Source organism: Pseudoliparis swirei, chromosome 15 (genome assembly GCF_029220125.1).
Source record: "Pseudoliparis swirei isolate HS2019 ecotype Mariana Trench chromosome 15, NWPU_hadal_v1, whole genome shotgun sequence".
Lineage (NCBI taxonomy): Eukaryota > Metazoa > Chordata > Actinopteri > Perciformes > Liparidae > Pseudoliparis > Pseudoliparis swirei.
This window is the reverse complement of record NC_079402.1, coordinates 4,647,777-4,674,328: the sequence shown is the minus strand read 5'-3', so window position 1 is coordinate 4,674,328 and position 26,552 is coordinate 4,647,777. Positions and strand designations below refer to the sequence as shown.

Here is a 26,552-nt window from a genome sequence, read left to right as displayed (position 1 = left end):
TGTTGTACCTAATATGCCTCGTAGCACCAAACCATGAACTGTGCTAAATGATAAACGACCAACAATGGACGTGTATGATCACATTCATGATGTTTTTAATGTGGCAGAACAGTATACTTCAAAGTATTCTAAAGAGATAGGATATTTGAGTTCCTCTGCATAGAGGTGATTGCACACCAACCTCATATGAAGAGCAATTGAAATGGCATGGAGCCTCCTTCCTTCCTTTTTATGATTCCAGCTGAATTCCTGCAGGCTTAATTTCCCCCTCATCCTCAACCAATATGTCTCACATGTGTGCTAAATTATAAACGACCAACAATGGACGTGTATGATCACATTCATGATGTTTTAGAAAACCTCATATGAAGAGCAATTGAAATGTGGCTCCTTCCTTCCTTTTATTTATTGGAGTAGATTGTTTCGCTATACCTCCCAACTACCGATTGCTTCCGATATAAATTCAAGGGTTTAATCTGTAAATCAGTCCACCACTTGCAGGCGCAGACTGGTGTGTCCTAATAGGTGCTGGATGGATTGCCATGACTGAAACACAGATGGCAAACACTGAGTGTTGTCATTGCAAGCAAAGTGCATTTCTAGAATTAGCATTTAGCTCAAAGATATGCTGTGCCACCACAGGAGAGATGTAAATGCATCCATAAGAGAGAGAAGAGGAGATAGGTGCTCAGTGTATCCTAAACGTCCCCCAGCAGCCTATCAGCCGATAGCAGCATCTCTAGGGGCGGGACCAGGTGAGCCTGATTCAGCCCTCACTATAAGACTATAAAGAGGAAGGTCTTCAGTCTACTCTACATGAGGCGACTGTGTCTGGAAGCTGGTTCCCTAAAAGAGGACACAGCCTGAAACAACTGCCAGCATGGCAAAAGAGTGGAAGATTGGAGGATACCAACGCAAGACCGCCAAAGCCTCATACCAACCTTGGCTGGACTTAGTATGGACCGCGGGCCTTTTTTGAAAAACTTCACTGCCAGTATGGACAGGAGTTTGTCAGCTAGTGGATATTTGTCTCTCAATAATCTTTAGTGTCAGAAACTGTCAAAAAGAGTTTTTCCCAAAGCCTTTTGGTGGCGACTTCACATGAATGGTTTCATGACACGGCCAGACAGGCCACATATAAGAAGGTTTATTCCCTTTTTTGCCTGTGAAAGTTTTTTTTGGGGGCGTTGTTCATGATCCGATGTGAGTTCCTGGGACAGATTGTAAAACCCTCTGAGGCAAATTTGTGAGAATGTGCTCTCCAAAATAAACTGAATTAAATAGAGTATATATATTATGTAAACCCCAAATAATTCCTCTCTATCACACGAGATAAAGGAAACGGGGGTTAAAGACGCTATCCACGATATTGCGAGTTTGTCCAGGGACCTTTGTTGCATGCCATTCCGTATCTTTCTTTACCCCGAGTCATCTTTTTTATCACGGCTGGACGTTTTGCAAAGTGCTAAAGTTGTCACCGTCGACCAACTCATCGATGTATCAGTTAATTGTCCGAGCGCTGTATCGCACACTCATTACGATCCGTGAAGTTGTATGCACATCGGAAAGAGACCGTGTGGGCAGGTGTGCTGTTCACTTTATTTACACTTACACTTTTCAGTGGAGTAGTGCCATGATAATGCCAGTTATCTCAGTCCCTGTGCATTTTTGGGCACGGTTATGTAATCGTTAGTGGGTTTTGGAAAGAGAACAAGTGAAGGGGAGTTGATACTTCCTGTTATCTGAGGATGAAGCACAGAGGGTCTGCCAAAGCCCCCGGCAAGAGAAAAAAAGGTGGGACTTCTAAAATTCAATTTGGGGGCAATAGATGCAATAGATGCGGGGAATCTTTTTTTTTTTAAAGAAGCCACTGAGCCATTTCTTTCCTTTTTTGTTGTTGCCAAAGACACATGTATGCTCACCGTTTAAAAGAAAAACACGCTGTAGAATCTCTCTGTGTGTTTGTGATTGCCAGCAAAACAGAAGATCCCTGTTTGTCTTTGCTGCCGGGGCCGAGCCGATCTCCAGATGCCGCTAATAATACACGGCTCATGTGTGTGAGTACGCGTGACTGTATTTTTCTGCACGTGCAATGGGGAGGACGGGGGGGCCTGGAGGCAGAAAAGAGCCCCGTCTACAACATTTCAGCACATGTATCATCATCCAGTGCAGCCTCTCTGCAGGGAGGAGTTCTTTTGAGGATGACCCAGCAGTCGAGGGAAGAGGGCATGAAATTGCCCCTCTGAGATATTTAAGAGGCAGTTGCACTGAATAAGTGGAAATTTTTTCTCACCAAGGAGGTTTTTTTCCCGCCCATTGTCCCCCGAGCAGCTGCTCCTTCACCAAATGATGATAAACCAAGGTGTTTTGCAGTTTCCTCTGGTTCGTCGAGCAGAAAAACACTTGAGCCAGGCGGAGACAAACATACATCTTGTCCTAATTAGCCCCCACACCCCTCGCCTGTTTCCTTTTAATTGCGGTTCAATTATTGGCTGACGAGAGCGGCGTGATCACGCTCCAACTCCAACTGAGTTTAAACAGAAACGGATCGCTTTCTGGAAAACGGTAATATACTCTCAATAATTCAGTCTTTTTAAAACTCTTATCTCGCTTGATCACAGATATGACGGATTTAATAATTCAAAAGCAAGATTTCAAGACGTACACATGCAAAGCTGCCGTTCCCAGTGCCTTGAGGGGAGAATATTCTTTTGGCGAGCTGGGCTCGGGAAGAATAAGCGTCTTAACTAGCCTCCGAGACCAACTTCCTTGAGATCTCGCTCGGCGGTGCACGCCTGCTTGCGTATAAGCTCTTAATGGTTCATTAAAACTGATGACGTAAATCGGAGAGAAATTAAAATGTTCTCCTGAGCCACGCTTGGCTGTAAGATATCCTTCCCTCTTCAACGCCACCTGAGGGGAGGAGGCGTCACTATCTCCAGGAGGCAAGGAGGTACTTAAGGAGAAAGCCAGAGGGGTGTAGGGCGAACTGATCAATTTGTTCAGTTACCTTGAGTTTTTCTTTATTTTTTCTGCTTCTGTGATCGTTTTTGCCAATACGAGGATGTATAGTCATCAGCGTCGGAAATACACAAGGGCAAAGGGCAACACTGCCCCTAAGAAATATACATTTGCCCCTGACATCACGAGGAGGGGCAAAAAGTGCCGCCATCATTTCAATAATTTAATAGCGTTTCGTTTTGTTCTGTTTCGTCTGTCCTATCTGTACTGCCTGTACTTGGTGGGTAGACAAAAAATCAATAAATGTAATTTTTAAATGAGTTCTAATTGTTAATAATTGTTTTTAAAAATGTGAACAATAAATAACCACAAATAAATAATAATAACATTGAATATGATTGTCTGATTTATGTTTTCTATTTTATTTGTTTTCCTTTTTGTGACAATTGCTCATGTACCGGAAGCCTAAATAAGTATATTTTATATTTTTGAACAAAGGTTAAAAGTTATTTTACAAGTTTCAAAAAGTGCCCCCAATTTCTTTTTAAATGCCCCTGGATTTGTCAGTGGGGGCAAAAAATGCCCCCTAAAAAATATGTAAATTTCCTATCGTGATAGTCATATATTACTCCTTTTTAGAGTTGTGATTGCTGTAGTCCAATTTCAACCACCAATCACATAAAAATGTGGACTGGGGATGGGTATTGGTAGGATTCTATCAGTACCAATACCTATGATTACCACTCTTATAGATGCTCTTCCTCATTCTAAAGGGACTCAAATGTACCACTGACCAATGTGCCCACACTCAAAGAAATGACTCATTGGATGAACTCAATTAAATTGTTGGCAGGTTTTCCATCCAATAATTATATGCAACTCCAACTCAAATTTAGCACATCAGTGCAATAAAATGTAATTAAGTTAGTCCAACTCATTTGTATCAAATACATCTAAAATAAAATAACGATATTCATTAAATTAAATTAATTTGTGTTTGTCAAACTCAAAATATAAACTAACAAAATATGCAAACTCCACACAGAAGGAACACCCCGACTGGGAATTGAACCCACAGACCTCTGGCTTTGAGGCGACAGTGCTAGCTACTACACCACCGTACAGCCCTGGAAGTGTGTTCACCTCATGTAAACAACTCATTTTCAGCTGGCGCATGCGCAAAGGGTAGTCCTCAATGAAACACATTCATTTTGAGTTGATATGCACACCATCTAACCTAAATAAATCTAAACAATGAAAGTATTCATACATTTTGTGTTACACCCATTAAATATAAATATCTATTTTTGTAATTGATTTATTTAAATGTATCAAACAATATTTAAATGTGTCACCTAAGAAGGGCTTGAATCGTTTTTGTGAGTGTAACCTAAATAAATCTAATAAATGAAAGTATTCATACATTTTGTGTTACACCCATTCAATATAAATATCTTCGTTTTGTAATAGATTTATTTAAATGTATCAAACAATATTTAAATGTGTCACCTCTAAGAAGGGCTTGAATCGTTTTTTTGAGTGCATATCTACTTCCTTGTTGCCAAATGACCATTCTTAGGGAGGTAGAGATAATGAATTTTCTAGATCTAGTTACCTTCGCATTCTGAGATTGCGGAAGGTTATGTTTTGATCGCTATGTATTTATTTATTTGTATGTGTGTTATTTGCATAACTCAAAAAGAATTAAACCGAATCGCATGAAATGTGGTGGGATCATTGGTTATTATCCGGGGACCATTTGATTATATTTTGGGATCGATGGGGTCAAAAGTCAAGGTGAAGGTCATGAAAATGTACCAAAAAAGTGGCTGCGGCGAAGGTATGCGCTCTACCGAGTACCGGTTCTGGTTACTGGCCGTAAAAGCCGACATGGTAGAGAGAATTAAAAAACACCACAAATATATGACATTTTGTCCCATTAGGGCTCCCTGATATTAGTAGTTTTCTTTGTTACCATGGAGAAGAAGATTCCACAAATATGTGTGCCTAAACCTACCAAAGCGCAACCACACTGAATATTTGCGCTGCGGCATCTTGGATTTTTGCAACCAGAAGTGACACGAGAGGCCGAACAAGATCAAAATGTTACAAATGTCAGGCATTTTATCTTGGTAGACGATGACACATGATGTTGTCTAGTTGATGTGTCGTTCGAGATAAAAAGTAACATTTTAAATCAAATAAATTAGAGGACTCATTGGTTATTTTCTTTTACTTTGCTCGTCATCTGGCAAACTGATAATGCAGGATTTTAAATGAATAAATTAAATCAAATGCAGATAGCGTTAGCGACTGGTGCTATAGCTTACTAGTTATTGCTGAATTTACCATTTTGCAACCAGTACCGATTTATGATCGGTCATCAGCATCCATCCCTGAAGCGACATCAAACACATGTATTTTACAGTTGCTTTTCTTTTAATTCATGGGAGGAGTATTCTTTACTGAAATTTGAGTTAATTGTGAAATTATAAGCAGGCATAGTGTAAATCAATTGCATTAAAATGTATTATTGTCATTAACTGTTGCTGAAGTTGATTTATCGTCCAAAAAACGAACTCTAAAACAGAATCTGAAAGTGAGGCTGCAGTATAAGTTTATGCAATCGGCAATTTTTTCCAGAGGAAATGTTCTATTTAGCCTTCGAACACACTGATAATGTGTTATTTATTGTAATTGTTGTCGAAATACAGTTAGATATTAATGAAGAACTCGAGAGCACGATGTGAAATGTTTTTTAATTTTTTATCCCAATGTACCCACGACATTTCGGTCTGAAAACAAACACTAAATATTTACTACTGACCTTGTTTATCAGTTCATAACGAGTGGCACTGTGTTTCCTCAGCTCATGAAAGAAGAATTTACAGAAAGACTCATTCAACCTCATTCTGTCCTGTATACAAGTGCCATTCAGCAGAAGGTTGAGTGGTGTCACATAATGCTCACATACATATACATATTCATAGAATACACCCACATGTGTATTTTCACACTCTTTTTGCCTGTTTTGACCTATTCTAATGAATGTGTGGGTGTGAGTCAGGAAAAGGACTAACTCCCTCTCCCTCTGTGTTTATTGGCCCCCGCTCGCCCCGTTTGGCTGAACATCAGCGTGGTGACGTTGCATCATTTTGCTCTTTCGAAATGAATGTATACCGTCCACTTCCTCAATACACGGGCAGATTAATTCTCTCCCGTAGGCGTATAAGATATACATTTTCCTGTATATGCGTTTCAAGTTTGAATAATCTCGTATTTGTAGGATGTTGAAACAGTTTGATGCATACAGGACTGTCTCAGAAAATTAGAATATTGTGAGAAAGTTCTTTATTTTCTGTAATGCAATTAAAAAATTATTAAATATTAAAAGAATAAAAGGCTTGCAATATTTCAGTTGATTTGTAATGAATCCAGAATGCATGACATTTTTGTTTTTTTAATTGCATTACAGAAAATAAAGAACTTTATCACAATATTCTAATTTTCTGAGACAGTCCTGTATGTGACTTTAACAACAGTGTGTTGCATGCGTCATGAGGGGAGCGTGTGGGCATAGCCGCGTGGCCGAGGGAGTACATGTGTAGGTTTCAGCTCCTCAGCACCAACATGTGAGGCTGTGGGCATGTTCATAATTATCAGGGGGATAATAACCTAGGTCTGGTAACACTCATTACGCAATAACGTTTTAGATGAGAAATCCAGAACATCAACGTGTTGAAATAGCATGACTAGCCTTTTGTTGAATCACTTCAATTAAAGCAATCCTCAAGTATTTGTCTGTAAAGAAGCTTAAACGGGTCATAAAAATAATAATAAAAACGCTTGTGACATCTCGCATGCGGCTTTGACTTAACAACTGAACATTAACACTGAGATGAAAATTGTGTCATGCCATTCCACTCAAATATATTAGAGTTATAAGGGCACTGCTAATTATGTACTTTACAGTTATAATTGTGGCTCCTGCGAATTTAAAATTGTTCTTGAATATTGAATAACGGAATAGTTCAGACCTAATAGATATAACCAGTGTAGGCTAGCTTTTTAATTAGCCTCCTACTTATTAATGTTCAGAGCCTTGCAGTCATTGTGTTATCAATTAGTTCACACTGCTGCAGTTCTTTTCTCCAAGTGGAGACATAGTAGCTGTTCGGGTTATTCCGACTTACTCCTACTCGAGACCACCTGAGCTGCAATTCTCGTTCCGCTGAGCACTTTAACATTGTGTACAATATGATGTGAATTTGGTATTCGTGAATGGATACTGGTGATCTCACCAAATTCCCAGCGTGGCTGCACCCAGCGTCTACGTGAGCAATCATAGTAGATAATATCCCTTTCTGGGTTTGAGGAAGATTAAGTCTTTCAGCTGCATCATTCCAAAGACATAATCATAACAATAAGTGCTTTTTACATGGCAAACCTGTAATTTTTATGTATTTGTGCTGTGTGCCATCTTAATTTAATCTTAACCAGTAACATATAGGCTGATGTTTACACATCTGGTGCACTCCTCCTCTCTACCTCCATCCTGCCTGATGGATCACGGAGGTCTGGATCGTGGAATATGCCTACTACCAACTATTCATACACTCTGTCATATTCATTGAATGTATTTTAACTCTAATGATGCCTTCTGGTCACATGATGTCTATTCTTCTGTCCATCCTGGAGAGGGATCCTGCTCTGTTGCTCTCCTGAAGGGTTCTTCCCTTTTATCCCCCTTTAAAGGTTTTTTTCTATTGTTTTGGAGTTTTTTCTGATCCGATGTGAGGTCAAAGGTCAGGGATGTCGTATGTGTAAAGACTGTAAAGCACTCTAAGGCTAATTTGTAATTTGTGATATTGGGCTACACAAAATAAACTGAATTGAGTATTCTCACAAGTGCTTACTTTTATTATCACACCAAAAAGTATTCAAAAAACCCTTGTGGTAGAGGAGATACACCCTTTTTTATTTATTTAGGTATTTTTTTGTCGAGCAGAGGCCTCCTAAAAAAAAAGAAAAAAAGCTGTTGTTTTAAAGGTGTAAATTTGGAGTCTCCAGCCCAAAAGTGAAACCGACAGCATTTTGTTGAAACTCTTCTCCTGCTGGGCTCTGATGCCATCCTACGCCGGTCTTGACAACACCTCATTGAATCCTACAGCAGGGTGAATGTGTTGCGTTGCCTTTTTTCGTCCTCGCACATTGCCATCCACCGAGACTGCTGGCACTGCACACTCGTAATGAAAAAAGCACAGTCGGGCCAGCGAGATGACACTGTCATCAAACTAAACCCAGCTCACAGCCTTACGCTTCTCAATTATTAAAAAAAGCCTTGAAATAAGCAACAGTGTGGAAGTCCACCCGGCAGCAAAACTAGCGCAGACACCTGTCAGTGATGTCGAAAAACGAGAGATTGTTCTCGAGATGAGGAGATTGGGATTATGGGTGTGCGGAGAAATGCAAACACAATTACGCTGATTGCGACAGAAACACTTGCGGTGTCGGAGGAGAGAATGGGAACACCTCTTTTGTTTTCCAGCACAGTGAAGTCAAACTCCATATTGACTCCAGAAGTATGACTAACGCAGCAGCCAGGCCCAAAATAAAGCCATCATATTGTGAATTTGCCGATGACATACTGTGTTATATTCACATTACAGCGTGGCGACAGCTTCAATGTGATTATACGTAAACATGTGAATGTATTTATTCCTGGTTAAAAATACATCAAAAAGGTGATGTATTGTCCTCCCCATTCGACATTTGGAATTTAGATAATCACGTAATCACAAGATCAATGTGCTGCCCTGTTTGGGGTCGTGCCCAGTAGGGTTGTGGGATAGAAATGGTTCACTTTGAATTCAGAGAGGCACACAATGTTCTTCTACATCACTACTTCTGTCAATGATGTAATGCCATGGAAATCACCATGTTAGAGGTCAACGTGTGACTTAATTGAAATTATGCTAAATCTGGCCTGGACAATAGAGCATTGGAAGTTATGCTCCTCCTCACGCTGTGGCTCATCTCCTGTCACAAAATGTATCCTCGGCAAACATGAGAAATGAGAACTTCCCCCACCCTGCCACGGAGATATGCGTCAGGCGGAATAAAAGCGGAATCAATTTATTCTCGCAATTGCGCAACGTAACACCGTAATCCAGCACAATCCCTACAATTCCTCTAGAGCTCCAAATGTTCGCACTGATCCTAAGAAAGGTTGTAAAACCCACTTTGTTGTAGCTGTCAAGCTTTTCTTATGAACACAGCACACAAGTAGAAATTGCCGTAACTGCAAGTATGAGCTGGAGATGTTTATAGTCGATGCAGAAAGATAAAAGCTGTTTCTGCTCCATTGTCAATATCAAGAGATTTATGACTTCTACGAAGTGGGTGGAATGGCTTTGTATCCGTTTGGCCCTCCCTATGCAGTAAAGTTGATGGATCCCACAGCAAATAAGAAACTATCAAAGATAATAATAACCATAATAAATATGAACTATCTTTTTTTCTCCCTCACAGAAGCAGTAACACTATAAATGTGGCTTGAATAATAAGTAGGATTTGATTTCAGTAGTACTATTACTGTAATTTGCAGCATGGGGTATTCCTTCAATACTAATCACAAGGAATCTTTACTTTGAATATAAAAAAGTTTGTGAAAGTTGCAAATCATTTTCTTGTTGCCATTTCATTACTACAAATGATATAATACAGTTTGCAAGGGAAATATTTAGAGAACAGTTTTTGTGTATTAACTTTCTCAACTCTGTAACACCCATCATCTGACATCGGTGTGCACCCAAACCATGGTTCCTAGGACCAAAGACGAGGCGAGGGGCTGTATTTTCCCTGATTTATGAATATGCTTCTTATCATAGCGGAGGGATCCACATTCAAGACATTTCATACACTTTGGGATTACCCTAGTGCCTCTTCTCAATGCAGTTTACCATAAATCTCACCACACAGCTCAGGGAAACATGAAGGTTCACATCCACAGACGAAACCAAACAAACCCTAGTCACCTGTAATTGATGTTCAACCTCATGGTGAACAAGTTTACATGTTCCGTTTTTCAGTTGCATTAATCACCTCTTAAGCATCATCTCTCACTTTGCCACAGCGTCAATACAGTTGGTGCACAAATGGATGATGTTGTGTCCGAGAGACGAGACAAATGTATGGCACATTGGAGGTTTGCGTTGATAAATTAAATACAAATTTCTAGAGAATCTAAGGTCTGTAGACCCTCAAAACTCCCCCCAAACACACACACGCACATATGGTACAATCACACGGCTTCTGCCATGCCATGCTGATGGAGTGTCAAAATAGTTAGACGGCGTCCAATTATTCATGGTCCCTTGAAGTCAACATACCTCAAAGAACATTTGAAAAAGAGTGGCTTCAGAATAACAATTTCATACAAAGATGAAAAACATGTTAAAGCCAAACTCAATTAACCTCTGAACACAAGAATTGAGTACTGCGCTAATGTTAAGACAGTGGCCCCCTGAACCCATGTTGTAGATAGCTTTCCCTGGATCAGATTAGTTATTAACTGTTTTCTACTTTAAGGTTTTAAAAGTTAAACCTAAATAATTGGACACATCTAACATTTGAGTCAAATAAGCTTAACTGTAAATCAACAGTTTATTTTTTACAGGGCATACTTGATAAAGGATTTACCTCTCTGTTGAGCCTTGTATTTTGATTTTGAGTTTTTATTTTTAGAGCTGAGGCGATGAATCATACCTCACACTCCCTGGAGCCAGATATTGTGCATGTGCAGGAACCAGTGCCATTGCCTAGCACCTCCAACGCCTCTGGTGTGGCAGCAGGGTTGTAGCTCATGTAATACTCTTGGAGTTGGGAGCTCAGGTTCTGCTCTGGCTCTGGACTCTTTCTGCGACGCTTCCGCCCCACCATGGACCGCTGCTGCAACAACCTGGTTGCACCTGGATAGCGCCGCCAGAACACGTAGATAATTGTCAAGATTAGGGACATGGTGAAGAAGAGTGCCACGCTGCCCACCACCACTTTGTGCAGAGTCATGTGCTCCATCTCTGGGGGTGGTATCGGAGTAGGTAGAGTGCGGGTCACTGAGTCTCTTGGGGCTTTGCTCATATACCCAGGAAGGGTAGGGTGAGGAATTGGTCGAGGTCTGAATGGTGGGACGGGACCAAAGGTGCTGGCTGGTGGCATAGTTGGAGCGCCGCTCGTCGGGGCAAAGGTTGGTTCACCAGTGGCTTCAGAAATGAGATCTGACATCGTTGAAGGGGTTTCAGTCAGAACATAATCAGTTTCCTCACAAATACCATGGCTTCTTGTGGCTTCCATAATTTTTTCTCCCTGGAGATGCTTTGGGCTGCTGCATATCATAGTGGTGTCTTTACTACCTCGGAAATTCCTCAACCAAGCCACAAGTGGGCATATCCCAGTTCCACAATCCCACATGTTCCCCGCTAGGCTGATGGAGGTCAGTGAGATCCATGCTGACACTGCCTCCTGAGACACATTAGACAGTTTGTTGGATTCTAGGTTGAGGACTTGAAGGTTGGGCAAGCAGTGAAACACAGCTGGGTCCAGGATCTGGATTTCATTTCCAGACAGATCAAGTTTCTGCAGTGTATACCAAGTCCATGGAAGGCCTTGGTTGACCACCCTAATGCGGTTCCACTGCAGATAGAGTGACCTTAGGTTGGCTAATCGTGGAAACAGAAAGAAGTTGATCCGTGAGAACTGGTTGTGCTCCAGATGCAACTCCATCAGCTTCTGCAGCCCCAAAAAGGTGGTACGGGTTAGAGTCTTGATCCGATTGTAACCCAAATCCAGAAACTCCAAACTTCGGCACTCCAGAAATGCTCGAATTGGGATATTGGAGAGACCATTTGAGCGTAGGTGTAGGTTTTGTAATTTTCGCAAGCCATGGAATTGACCTGGCTGCAGGATTTCCAATTTGTTGTAGGACAAGTCTAGACTGCGGATATTGGGAATTCCATGGAATGTTGAGTTGTGCAGGGATGTGATCCTGTTGGAGCTCAGTATCAGCTCTTTAAGCCTGCGGACCCCCTGGAACGCTCGACTGTCAACAGCTGAAATCTTATTATGGTCCAAATATATCCAGAGAAGCTGGCTGAGGTGAGCAAATTGATATGGCAGCAGGGTGTGCAGATCATTGTAGCGCAGGGAGAGGCCTTGGCAGCCTACCGAGATGTTTTCTGGGACATCTAAGAAGCCGGCGGAATCACAATGGACTGTTTTCCTCACATCGGCAACTATTGGGACAGGTGCGTTCACCAAAGCTGAACAACATGGGAGCCCGCAAGAGAAGGAGAAGAGGAAAGAGGAGGTGTTTCAGTCTTCCATAACACAGCAATGGACCTATAAGAGAATATAAGACAAAAGAAAGAGGGCAATTTAAGGATTTTACTGATGTCACATTTTCAGATTTTATATGCAAACAAGCCTTAGAGAACATAAAAATGCAGTTTCCTCTGAAGTAAAAAGGATTAAAAACTTTTCTAACAGATTTAGTGAGTGAAAGATTATTCAAAGCTTATTGTTAAAGAGTACCCGAAGCATATAAAAAAAAAATCTAAAAGGCTCTCAGGTGCTTTAAATAAAAGATATATAATCAGAAGAACATCATGAAAGCTTTCTGAAAAATATTACTTTGCTTTTTGAGAATTGTTCTCCTGCAATACTGGTACTAATTGTAAACGCAGCCAGAGCAAGAATCTATCCTTTGCATACCACACTTTTTTAGTATTCCTTTGATGGGTCACAATGCTGGTTTCTGCTAAAGTGCACTTATTGAGATGTTGCTCTCCTCAAACATAATAAAACTCAGAAACCAGATTTGTCAAGGACACAAAGTTAACACGGTGTCAAGAAGTAGGGCATCATATGAAAGTACAACAATTAGTTTTGGACATTTGGCAAAATGTGCAAGACCCTTACGACCCCTACGTTGATTGTACAGGGAAGGTTTTTACACATACATTTTGATTAACATTTTCTTCTTAAACATAGTGCTATTCAGGTCCATATTCAAAGTTTATATCTGAATTTTCAGAGTTTCTATCAAGTTTAGTCCGTAAAAGTGATAAGGTTATTATTGTCGGAGATTTTATATTCATGTGGATGTTGATAATTGCCTTAGTGCTGCATTTATCTCATTGTTGGACTCAATTGGCGTCTGTCAGAGAGTACAGAAACCCACACATTGCGTCGGCCCCACCCTTGACCTTGTTGCATTGACATTGAGCATTTGAAGGTCTTCCAACAGAATCTTCTTCCGTCAGACCATCAGCTAATAGAGATTGTAAAGCCCTTTGAGGCAAATTTGTCATTTGTGATATTGGGCTATATAAAATAAACTGAATTTAATTGAATTTAATTATTCATCAATCTAGATTGGTTTGGTTTGAGTTGCCATGTGCTTCGGCCTTAGAAAATGTTTGCCTTCTGTTGAATATAATATAACAAGATTGCACTTGGCTTGTGGTGTTCAAATGGCCCAAAAACATTTGAAAAACTCAAGATCAATTTCTCTTTCCAGAAATCCTGACCTGGTTATTGCAGATCATCCACCTTGTGAGATTTAAACATTAATATCATCGCTTAGCTGTGACGTGTGGGTATAGATGCACGTTTCTGTGCGGTGATGTATACGGTTGACGTGTGTAGTTCGGGTGGAAAGAAAAAAGTTCCTCCATGAAATTGCTCACAACAAGGTCTGTAAATTTTCTTGAGTAAGTGGGTTTTGATTTCCGGAAAGAACATTGCGGTTCAAGCCGAGTGCTTTTCCATTATATTGGAGAGAAGGCAGACATCTATACTGCCGATATCTCCAAAACTAGGAACTCACACCAAAACCTAAATTCATAAGTACCACGACAGGTAAGAAGAACACTTTTTTGTTGTTGATTTTAGGTTGAGCTGTACCTTTTTAAAAAAGGAAAGTTGATGGAACCAGCATTGAGATGGTTTATATATACATATCTTTTCATCTGGATCAATGAGAAACCATAACCTTTACAATCCTTATAAATGCAACAAATGACAAATTAGGGAGTCTTCTTGAGGGATCTTATAGTGTGTGAACAACAGAGGCCTTATAACGCCTTTTTATAGTATAAAACGTAACAAATTAAACCTGACAGTTCGCACTTTTTCACAAAAGTAGTCTTGTTTGATTTAAAATTGTACATCTTGCAGTACAGAGGCAGCCGTTACAAGATGTGTCCCTGGCCTAATACAGGACTGTCTCAGAAAATTAGAATATTGTGATGAAGTTCTTTATTTTCTGTAATGCAATTAAAAAAACAAAAATGTCATGCATTCTGGATTCATTACAAATCAACTGAAATATTGCAAGCCTTTTATTCTGATTTATTGCTGATTATGGCTTACAGCTTAAGAAAACTCAAATATCCTATCTCTAAATATTAGAATATCATGAAAAAGTATACTAGTAGGGTATTAAACAAATCACTTGAATTGTCTAATTAACTCGAAACACCTGCAAGGGTTTCCTGAGCCTTGACAAACACTCAGCTGTTATAAATCTTTTTTTTTACTTGGTCTGAGGAAATATTAAAATTTTATGAGATAGGATTTTAGAGTTTTCTTAAGCTGTAAGCCATAATCAGCAATATTAAAAGAATAAAAGGCTTGCAATATTTCAGTTGATTTGTAATGAATCCAGAATGCATGACATTTTTGTTTTTTTAATTGCATTACAGAAAATAAAGAACTTTATCACAATATTCTAATTTTCTGAGACAGTCCTGTACATTCTGACTGCACTATATGTCAAGGACACACATCCTTGACCGAGGGCTGTCTTCTGGTTTCACACTAAGTAATACTCTGACTCAGGATATTCATATCTCAGGACAACGCTGCTTTAAATATACTTTTACCTCCCCCAAGGCACCTATCTGCTCTTTGGTTTTGCGGCAGCTGCTTCGCAGTTAACAGAGACAGATTTGGGAATTAACAATGAGAAGCTTGTCTAAAAAGACATAAAGGGAGGAAGGGTTTTAATTTTTTTTGGAACAGGATGAAATGACAATGGTTCTACACTGGGAGAATGACGGCGGGAATGATAAGTAGCATTGTGGAGATGTATAAAGTAGTAGTTACAGCTTGTATGTAATTAGTATCTTTTTTATTTCGGAGGATGTGTTTTCATATAGTTTTCCATGCCACTGCTAACTTTGTTTGTAATTTGTAATTTGAGTGGTGGGAGAACTGTCAGTTATTGAATTACGAAGATTAGAATTGTGTGTGTGATTGTCATGTCAGAGAAATTATATCCTTAAGTGTGGACTATTAAGAGTTCTGAAGGCATTGGCAAACAGTAGAGGTAATGCTGGATCTAAGTACATTTTAAAGGTTAGCATTTTCAGCCTATTTTAGTATTTTCATGACATTTTTAAAAGTGGGTGGCTTTACTTTTTTCTTTACTGTTTTTACAGGATTTGAGTTTTGTTTGTATATGCTGGTATTGCAAGAAAAACCCGATATTGACAGAACAACGATATCAAATCAATTCTGATTAAACATCAGTATCAATTCATGCTATATAACTTTATTAGTTGCCAACGGAACTGTATTTGAGTTGGAAGGAGTTGACTACATGTACAGCACACACACATTTATCCTAACCTTCAAATAAACCTAAACCTAGTACCAACCTCAACCATTAAACTAGGTTTTAACCTCAAACAGCAGCTCTTGGTAGAGGTAGGGAATGGATCAAATGTCCTCACTCTTAAGGGCTAACACTCAGGTCCTCACAATAATAGAAGTACAAGAACACACACACAAATTCTTTGATTTGGAATATGCATAAGAAGTTTCCATTTGATTTTTGACAAGGGTAATAACAACATCAAGTGAATGAGATGAATATAGATAATGATCAAATTACTTTGCTGTAGACAAACAGACAAAGATTATAAAAGATAAACAGACGGAGGGAGGCTGCTTGATGACAAATTGCATGAATGACATTTTGAAATGCACATTTTGTATTTGATAAATATTGTGTGTAGTAGTCACTTCAGAAACCTGTCTACAGCAAGAGTCCAGGGCTAGAAGTATTTTATGTACCGAAAATTACAATTGTTCTGTGTGCTGACCTCTGCTGTTGTAACACAAAAAAATCCTCCATCGTCAGGCAGAAAGTATGCGGAACACATTAGTATGCATCATTAAACCACAACTATTTCGATGTCACACATCACTGGGTAGCAAACGTGCGCTGTCACAGACAATCCAAAATGATCGCAAGCTTCCTGCGTGTCACTATGCAACACCTCGGTTCAGACGGGTTCGCTTTGAGCCACAAAGTTACCAAAGAAGCACAGGTGAGACTGATTGAAAGGAAATAGATGGAAGTTGAATATGGCGACCGAGTTGTACGTTCCCAGCTAATATACAAGATTAAATAGGCAAAAAGGTATAGGTGCTATGACCTTATTACATTCCAATGTGGCTACCAAGAAGCACTAAAAGAGTGTCAAAGCTGCCCAGTCACCTACATTTGGTATTTAAAAAATTTAAAGAATAAAGAAATGATTCATGTATATTATTGCAATAAAATGTGACGGCATTGTGTATATAAAGATTATTGTCTTACATAATACAGAATGCAAGGAAAAAGGAGATTCATGTGAGTCGATAGTTGTTAGTGACCTGAGTTAATAGAGTTGTTAGTCACATGAGTCGATAGAGTTGTTAGTCAAGTGAGTTGATAAGAGTTGTTAGTGACCTGAGTTAAGAGTTGCTTGTCACCTGACTCAATAGAGTTGTTAGTCACGTGAGTCGATAGAGCTGTTAGTCACGTGAGTCGATAGAGCTGTTAGTCACGTGAGTCGATAGAGCTGTTAGTCAAGTGAGTCGATAGAGTTGTTAGTCACGTGAGTCAATAGAGTTGTTAGTCAAGTGATTCAATAGAGTTGTTAGTCATGTGAGTTGATAGAGTTGTTAGTCACGTGAGTCGCTAAAATTGTTGGTCACGTGAGTTGCCAGAATTGTTAGTCAAGTGAGTCAATAGAGTTGTTTGTCAAGTGAGTCGATAGAGTTGTTAGTCAAGTGATTCGATAGAGTTGTTAGTCACGTGAGTCGATAGAGTTGTTAGTCACGTCAGTCGCTAAAATTGTTGGTCACGTGAGTTGCCAGAATTGTTAGTCAAGTGAGTCGATAGAGTTGTTAGTTACGTGACTATAGAGTTGTTAGTCACGTGAGTCAGTAGTCACTTGAGTTTTCCTAAACCTAACTAAGTGGTCTGGTTACCTAACTGTAACTTCCATAAGGACGTATTTTACCTTGAAAAGACAACAAGCAAGGACTGCAATACGCATTAACTTCTGTGAACTGACGCATCCAGGGCACCTTGAATCGTCCGTTGCGAAGCCCTCAGGGAAACCTCATTATGTCAAAATCACAACAACTACATTTGGGATCAAACTGAATCTGAGGGTTCACATATGTTTGAGATGGTAGAAAGCTCCAGGCTGTACGATGCGGTAGCGAGCCACAACCTTCCGGCACTGGCTCATTGACGCCTCCACAAGACATTCTCTTTAATTAGCACACATTGGTTCAGCATGGACCTCTGCGTCGACTGAACAGTAATAACAACTAACTGGACATGTGTACTCTGGGTTCCCAGGGGAGATTATACAGAGCGGGATGAAGGGAGACTTTCACTTTAGCACAGATTGATTACCCAGTCAGTCACACGCAAGAAACAAGGACTCCCGCAGAACAGCATACCCTGTATTGGGGCATGCTGTGCAAGCCTCCTACAGCTTTTCCAAATATGCATTAATCACGTCAAACGCTTGTCTCTGAGTCTGACCGACAGTAACACATAAAATAGCTGCCTGGAACGGCCGTTATAAGAGATCTACATCCCTACATCTGTCACTGCAGGAAAACACCAGAAAGTTAGAACATTAAATATGAATAAAATGTGCTAACATGGTTCAGGCAGAGATTGCTATCAGCTCTTCCCCCCTGAAGAGATTTTATCTCATGTGGTAAGCTACACACATCTGTTTACCTGGCTCTCTATTCTTAGTAGAGCATTACCAATCGGAGCCGGAGGGTTTTTGGAGATTTCATATCTCCCAGAAATTAAATCTTAGAGATGTGGGAAACGTGCAGTGCAGCAAAACCGAAGTACGCATTAGTAGAGTTATCACAAAGATAAATCTCTTCCTAATAACTTTCAAGTCCCAACTTTTTTCCCCACTTCTAAAAAAGTATTAACTGGCATTAGCTGGGGTTTGTGTGGTAGGCTTGCACTATGATAATGGTGTTAGCTGCTATAATTGTGCATTGATTTATATTTGTCACAGAACATCAGTGGATTGAGCTTAAAGCCTTTTTTTCTTGCATGGAATCCTTATATTGCACTTTACCAAAAACATTTAGCGGTTTTCTTTTGTATTATGTGTCGATGCTTTTAATGGATTGATGTAAGCGCTTTAAATGTCCGTGTTGTTGAAATGTGCGATACGAATGAACTCGCCTCGCCATCCTCCAAACAGTGTATTCATTGTGTATTTGGAGTACTGCAGCAATTTAGCGTTGCAACCCTAAAACACATTGACAGACTCATGAATGGCAGTAAAACATAAATAAATAAAGAATCACAATTGATTTAGAAGGGTCCAGAGAGTGTTTGTGTTCATTCCATTGTGTCTACATACACACAATGCAACAGTAAATCGTTGTATTCTTGAACTGGCCTAAATTGGAAACTTGCTGTTAAAACCCAGTGCGTTGCATTTAATCCAGTGGATCATGCATCTTTGTGCAGGAGAAGATGGGTGGTTGTGCTTCAAGAAAATTGGGGCATAATGTTTTTTAGTTTTTTTTATTGCATGCAGTGAACAATATTTCAACACAATTTGCGTCTCATGTAGAAGCAATTGCAGTCAATGAGTATCCATTACAGAACAGGCTATTGGGCTCCGCTTTCCCCCTGGACTCGGCTACTGGACACTAAATGTCAATTTAATAAAATATATCATATCCCCCATTACCTCACCTATGGTCAACTACCAATGAGACTTTGCCCGCCGCCCTCCAGGGAAAGAGTGGAGATTCTGGCAGGCCCAACCGATTCAGCTGTCGTCTTCCTTGGCGGTGCGACAAAGTTGATATTACATTTGAATGCACGGTGCTCTAAGAAGCACTGATGCAGAGTCTATTACCCAGAGTGCCCGAGTGGGTTGGTCAGCAGGGAATAGGCCGGCACATGAAAAGTGTGCAAGAAAACTAAAATATTTCTTATTAAATAGTCGACTGTAGTACACGTTATACACATTAAAAAGGAAGCGTTTCTCTGGGGAAGCTTTTTCAAGGTTATATAGACTGGCAGAGTTGTATAATCAACATGTGTATGAATTAATTGCAGGCATGCTATACATATATACATATATATATATATGTATACATATATATATGTATATATATATATATGTATATTTATACATATGTATATATATATATATTAATACATATGTATATTTATACATATATAGATATATATATCCATATATAGATAGATATGTATATATATACATATGTATATTTATAAATATATACATATATATATGTATATACATATGTGTATATATATATATATACGTATGTATATATTTATACATATATGTGTATATATATATATATGTATATATTTATATACATATATCTGTACATATATATATATTTATATATATACATATATACGTATATATATATAATGTGTATTTCTACATAATTTAAAGCCTCAGATATGGATGTGTTTATTGTCCTGAGCTTTCCCTTCCCTCCCGATTGTCTTCCTCTCTGACACGGAGGCAAAGGTTTTTAGATTGTGTGAGGTGCGATTCAGCTTAGGCAAGCAAAACTCTAGAGCACTACCCGATGCGTGATATATTACATTATTGAGTGTGTTCACTCAGATTTAAGGCACATGGGATTAAAAATATTTTGAGGGCACTGAAGTATGTGACATACCACCAGTCCCGGAGCCCACCGTGCAAACGCTGATTAATTGCAAACACTGGCTTTACAATATTTAAATGTGGTACCTATTACACACTTAGAACCCATTATTTTCCGCCCATTAATTTTAAAATTGGAGCCGGCTGTAATTTGAACTGGCAGCAAAAAGCAAGACGCAGTGTAAAACAGACGATTTGTGATTTAAAATGCTATTTCACTACAACTGGAGCTGCACATGCATGCAGAGAGAGCCGGTGCCATGCTTCACGACGCGAACAAGATGTATGGAGTAGCAGAACTGGCTAGTATCCCAGTAGGAATGGCGAAAACACAGGTTAAATGGGGCCGCGACCATTAAAAAGCTAAAATGAAATCAACAGTTATTAAACGCAGTTATTCCGACTGGACTGGAGGGATGTAGTAATTGAGGTCTGTGACCTAGTAAACAAAAGTGGAATGAAGGCAGATGGATTGCCCCCCCCCCCCCCCCCCGTTCGTACGAAAAGAGACAGGGCTAAATTATTATCACTTAAAGATCCAATGCCATGATTAGGTGCATTGATTTGCTAAGTCTAAGCATTAACACTCCTATTGGATTAGCAACATTCGGTGTATAGAACAGGTATTCATCCACACGAGAGAGCCTGTAACGGTCATCAACTTCTCCCTGTAAGTGCAGCGCCGGACGCCGTCTATCGACTGACGTGTCGATCATTCCGGTTCAGGGGCGTCAAACTCATTTTCACCGCGGGCCGGCTGTCACCGCGACACTCTAGAATTGTAACTCCCGAATTGTTCAAATAACTGTCTTTATATCCGGTTTTTTGTTCATTGGAGTGTACAAATATTGTAAATGCTTTTATATAAAAAGGTATGAATATATAAGCACATTTCTAGAATATTATAATATAACTGTGAGCTGATGAGAACAGGTGTGACAGATGTGCTCTGGGGTTGTGGTCTTCAACTGGTCTGATGATCTAAGTCAATGCGCAGGATGGATGTGATTAACGTGTCATTTTTCAGTGGGCGAAACGTGTGTGTGAGGCTGTGTCGTTACAGCCAATCAGCGTTGAGATATTCCTTCTGACGTCACTGACGTCATGCCGTTGTCGAATAAGAAAGCGGCCGTCATCCAGATGCAGTTCCTGTAGAAGCGGCTACATATAATATTATACACTACCGTTCAAAAGTTTGGGATCACCCAGACAATTTTGTGTCTTCCATGAAAAATCACACTTTTATTTATCAAATGAATATAAAATAGTCAAGACATTGACAAGGTTAGAAATAATGATTAATATTTGAAGTATTAATTTTGTTCTACAAACTTCAAGCTCAAAGGAAGGCCAGTTGTATCGCTTATATCACCAGCATAACTGTTTTCAGCTGTGCTAACATAATTGCACGGGTTTTCTAATCAGACATTAGTCTTCTAAGGCGATTAGCAAACACAATGTACCATTAGAACACTGGAGTGATAGTTGATGGAAATGGGCCTCTACACCTATGGAGATATTTCATTAGAAACCAGACGTTTCCACCTAGAATAGTCATTTACCACATTAACAATGTAGAGAGTGTATTTCTGATTAATTTAATGTTATCTTTATTGAAAAAACAGTGCTTTTCTTTGAAAAATAAAGTCATTTCTAAGTGATCCCAAACTTTTGAACGGTAGCGTATATCATATTAATATGGGTTCATAATATTAATATGATATATAATATTATATATATTAATATTATGAACCCAGACACGAGGGCTTGATGGTCTGACCTTTGTGGGACTCGCACAACCCGTACAAATAGTGGTTATTTCTTCCACGTTGGACGGCGGTAATGAACTGTTTTCATGGCGATAAGCCACGCCTCCTCTCCGAGATCACAAATAGTCCGGAGAGTAAACTCACGCGAGTAAAGCAGCGAGAGAGTTCACTTCTCTTTCGGTGTGAACGCAGGGTGAAGGAGAGTGAACAGACGGCACTCCGCTGCAGAATAAATTTCCTTCAAAATAAAAGCACAGGATTATTTATTTATTTTAAAGGGGTTTGTGTTTGACACCTGTGTTCTAGTTTATACCGAGGCCACTGGGAAATTCTAAATTCCAGGTGTTGATTAACTTTTAGGAACCACACAGCGGGGCGGCTCTGAGGATAATGTGATGTATAACAATCAGGTACTGAACATTAATAAAAATGAGGGTTTTTTTCTCCAATCTTCTATAGAAAATCATGATCATATTTTTTATCGTGAATTCTTTTGGCCACAATAATTGTGTCGTGAAAATTCTGATATAGAGAGCCCTTCCACACAGTATATATGGAGACAGGTGTGTGTGTGTGTGTGTGTGTGTGTGACAGTGTTTTCTCCACTGGAAGGACTGATGATATTCTCTAATCTTAAATACTGAGTCATTGTTGTGTACATTCAGGATTTAGGGAGGAATTTCTTCATCATGATGTTCAAATTAAACATAATTCATACGGAATTCAGTACTTCAATTAACTTTAAACTCAGACTTCTGATAACCAAACAATATTTATTATTTGGTTAACTGTCTTCTCTAAAGTTTCAAAGCAATCAAAGCCTAAAGACATTGAATTTACAATTTTACAGAGACCGAGAAAAGTAGCAAATCCGAGATGCTGGGACTATTGGTTTAATTTAATGACAGATGCACTGTTAACTAATACCGTGTTTCATACCTAATGATCGACAAATTAGATTAAATTAGATTAGATATTCCTTTATTAGTCCCACAGTGGGGAAATTTCAGGATCACAGCAGCGGGTGCACATTAGAGCATTAACCCTGTAAGACCCAAGCATAGAAATAATATCTAAATCTTTTTTTTTTAAAGTCAGATGATGTTGTAAGAGTCTTCTGATGCAGATAATGAAGGATTCATTTAAATAAAATGTTTTTGTAAGTTTTTAGGGAAACGTTGTAATATTGCAACGTTGGGCCTAGTTGGTAGCAGAATTTCAGCATTTGCTCTCCTTGCTGGTGGCATTCTGGAATTGAAACAATAGTTAGAGAATGTTCAAGTATAACTAATTACAATGCAAATTAATCCTATTCAGGCAATACACTCCACTGATGGCACACAATACTGTCTGGCTAGCCTAATGTGCTCTCTACTTACATTTACAAAAGGAAAATACAACCCCCCAGAACTCTTACATCCCCATATTCCAGAACATTTACACCTCTCCCTGAACAATGCATTATAAATGCAACCACCATATTCCAGAACATTTACACCTCTCCCTGAACAATGCATTATAAATGCAACCACCATATTCCAGAACATTTACACCTCTCCCTGACCAATGCAAAATACATGCAACTCCCACATTCCAAATCATTTACACTTGTCCCTGAACAACCATCCTCCAAAGCATTCTACACACATTATCTGGCTTGTGTAACAAGGAGATATTTGGGCAAACCAACAAAGTCCAGATTTAAAAAACAGTTGACTATATTTCACTGCGAACATAGAAATAACATAGGGTTTGGGTTACCCTAACCCATTTAGAATTATTCAAATATGGTCTAAACTTAAAATTATAACAAATAACCCTTTTGTAAAGTGTGAATCATCAAATACATTATATTTATCCTGTATCTGAACATCCGAGAAGTGGAATGTCTTCCATGTAGTGTGCAAGGTGCACCTGCTGTTTTAGCTACTATGTTCACCCAACGTTGTAAGATTACAACAATGACATAACAAGCTGAAAATCTAATGTGATACATTAATTCCACAATAACTTAGTATTTACATGAACTACATATTCTAACAATCACCCAAAAAAATATTTCATGGAATTTACTTTCTTCAATGTTGATATAACCAGTTGAATGAAACAAGGAGATGTGCTTCCAGAAAAGTTTGCAGGTAGAGTGAGTTCATGGCCTTATGGCCACACCTTATATACACATTTACAATCCAATGGCATTGCAAGGCAAGACAATAGGACCCATTGACGATGTAAATATGGTCTTTCCCCAAAAAACGTTTTTGCAAATGTATTTTATAGAGAGATAAAAGTGACGTAATATTACAACGAGGGATCTTACAGGGTTAATAGAAAATAAAAATAAAACACAATGACAACAGTAAATACTAATACTACAATCCTAAATATCCAGAGGAAACTAAATATTTACGCAAGGCAGTCACCAAAGTGAATTTCCAGCAGGTTAAAGTGTCCAGCAAAATGCACTTGATTTAAATATTTAGCATTCTAATTGATGTCCACAAGCTTTTACAAATCTTCAAACAGCATTGCTATAGAAGTTGATCAGGTTACCTTTTTGAGAAAACCACATAATTTGCCAGTAGGGAGACTTGATGGATTACTTTGAATGTCAACGTGCACACACCAGCAGGTTGTGGTCGCCCGTGGAAGAGAGGCAGCCCAACACTGCATGGACATGGAGTAAAGGTGCGTTCACACCCAAAACACGTGAGTTTACTCGCTCGACCATTCGCCGTCTTTTCGCCAAAAGCGTTGAGACGCTCCGCGAGGGGCGGGGCTTATCTCTGTGTCTCGTCTCCGTAAAGACCATTATCATTTCCTTCATCCACCACGGAATATCTAACCACTAGTTCTGCTTTATACTTGTTGTGGACGTCCCACACACTAACGCCCTCGTGTTTGGGTTCATGACATCACCCGGAGGCTCACACAGCTCGGTCACTTTCACCGATGAAGTTACTGTTACGTCTGAAAGACTTCCGCTTCCAGCGCTACGAGAGCGGAACACCTGAACGCTGTTATTGTGTTCATGACATTATAATATATAATATATGTCATTGTGTTCATAGCATTACTGTCCGTGGACAGCGATGACGCGCGGAGCAACTCGAGAGCCGATTGGCCCGAGTTGCGAGATTACCGCCTCAAAGTTTAAATATTTCAACTAGGGGCAAAATTGCGCCGCTGAAAACGCGTCGCCCACATTGCGTCGCCCCAAACGCGCCACCCGGAAAAATATTGCGTCTATCGCAGCCACACGCGTCTGTAAGTTGACTACATGGGATTCGGTTGCGCGAAAAAATCACATCGCTTTTGGTGTGAACGCACCTTAAGACAGACGGCAAAGAGCATGACAGTAGTATCGGGTTCAGGCGAGGTGGTGTTGGATGGAGGTCCGTTTGAGAGAAAGCAACTTTTTCAAGAAGCTTCAGCCAAACAATGCCAGTCTGGATCCTCAAGCTTTCTCAAAGCTTTATTTCAGGGACTTTGAGCCCCGTGAATATCTTCACACACATCTGTTTCAGTTTGAAAAGCCTATTTCAATAAAAACATGAATAAGCAAGAAAAGAAAAAAAGATTATTTTTTAAAAAGATGGGATTAAAGAGAGGTCAGAGCAAAAATTCAAACTGCTTCATATTCCCATTCAAACTTTAATTATCTCTTGCGGCAGTGTTTTGATCTAACGGGAAGTTCGTGCCCTATGAAGAGCCATCAAAGATAGCAAAATTGCAGCAAGAGATAATTAAATTTCTGAAACAGTAAACTGATTTTATATTTTTTTGTTTAGATACCCACTTCTTTATTCAGCCTTGTGGGCCGCTTATCTTCCTCAGACCCTGGCAGTAGCTTCATTCTATAGCTGTAAAGATACACCACTTTCCCCCCGGAAAATTATTATAGCCTCATGGAGACTATTTGAATATGGTGGCATTTAAGGTCTAATTGGGGTGAAGTCTGACTTGTATATATTTATTATTTGCTTACATCACACAGTGTGCCTCGTACACAGCTTTCAGCTCTCTCGCAGCTGCACCCTTTAAATCTGAAGTCTCCCCCTTTTACACCCACAGCGCTGAACATCGGGACCCAGCGTGTCAAAAAGTGACAGCCGAAAGTCTTTGCGGGCTAATAATATGATACATATCGGGAACTTTATTAACACTGGCTTTCCTATGGACCTAGCTACACACTCACACACACACACACATTATCGGTTTAGACATCTTTGCAGAGCGGCAGAGAGCTGCATTAATCGATATGAGGCAAGTCTGGTGTTAAGGCTGAGGAGTTCACATCAGGATGAGTGTGTGGGGGGGGGGGGTGGGGCTGGTAATCAGTAAAGGTCAGAAGCAGACCTGTTCATTATTATGAAAAACATTATTCATCAAAATTCAGCACTTAATGCCATTGGACATACACTCTGAATATACATAACCTTGACAAATTAACTTTCTGTGCGTGACCCTCACTGCGGAGCCTTTGGAAAGAAACTATTTGTTTACTTTCTTTTGCAAATCTGAAGTGAATAATTAAAAAAAATATATAAGCACTGTCAATGATAACTGAATAAAAAAACATACATAAAAAAACTGTAAGGACATTTTCAGTCCCGATACAAACATACTAAATACCGTTAATTAGGTATTGTAACGCCAGGTTCTATGAATGTAGGCGGAGCCCTGTGAGAGCCGTTGCTTTTGGGTTTTTGCGCCGTGCACACGTGCAGTCGAATATTTCTTCTCGTAGTCGTATGCTCGACAGGAACCTCCC

At 39.5% G+C, this 26,552-nt stretch overlaps 1 pseudogene; it reads right to left on the bottom strand.

Moving 5' to 3' along the window:
- The window catches only part of LOC130205661 (leucine-rich repeat transmembrane neuronal protein 4-like), a 34,354-nt pseudogene extending 22,065 nt beyond the window's left edge, over positions 1-12,289 (bottom strand).
- Positions 12,290-26,552: the final 14,263 nt, after the last annotated feature.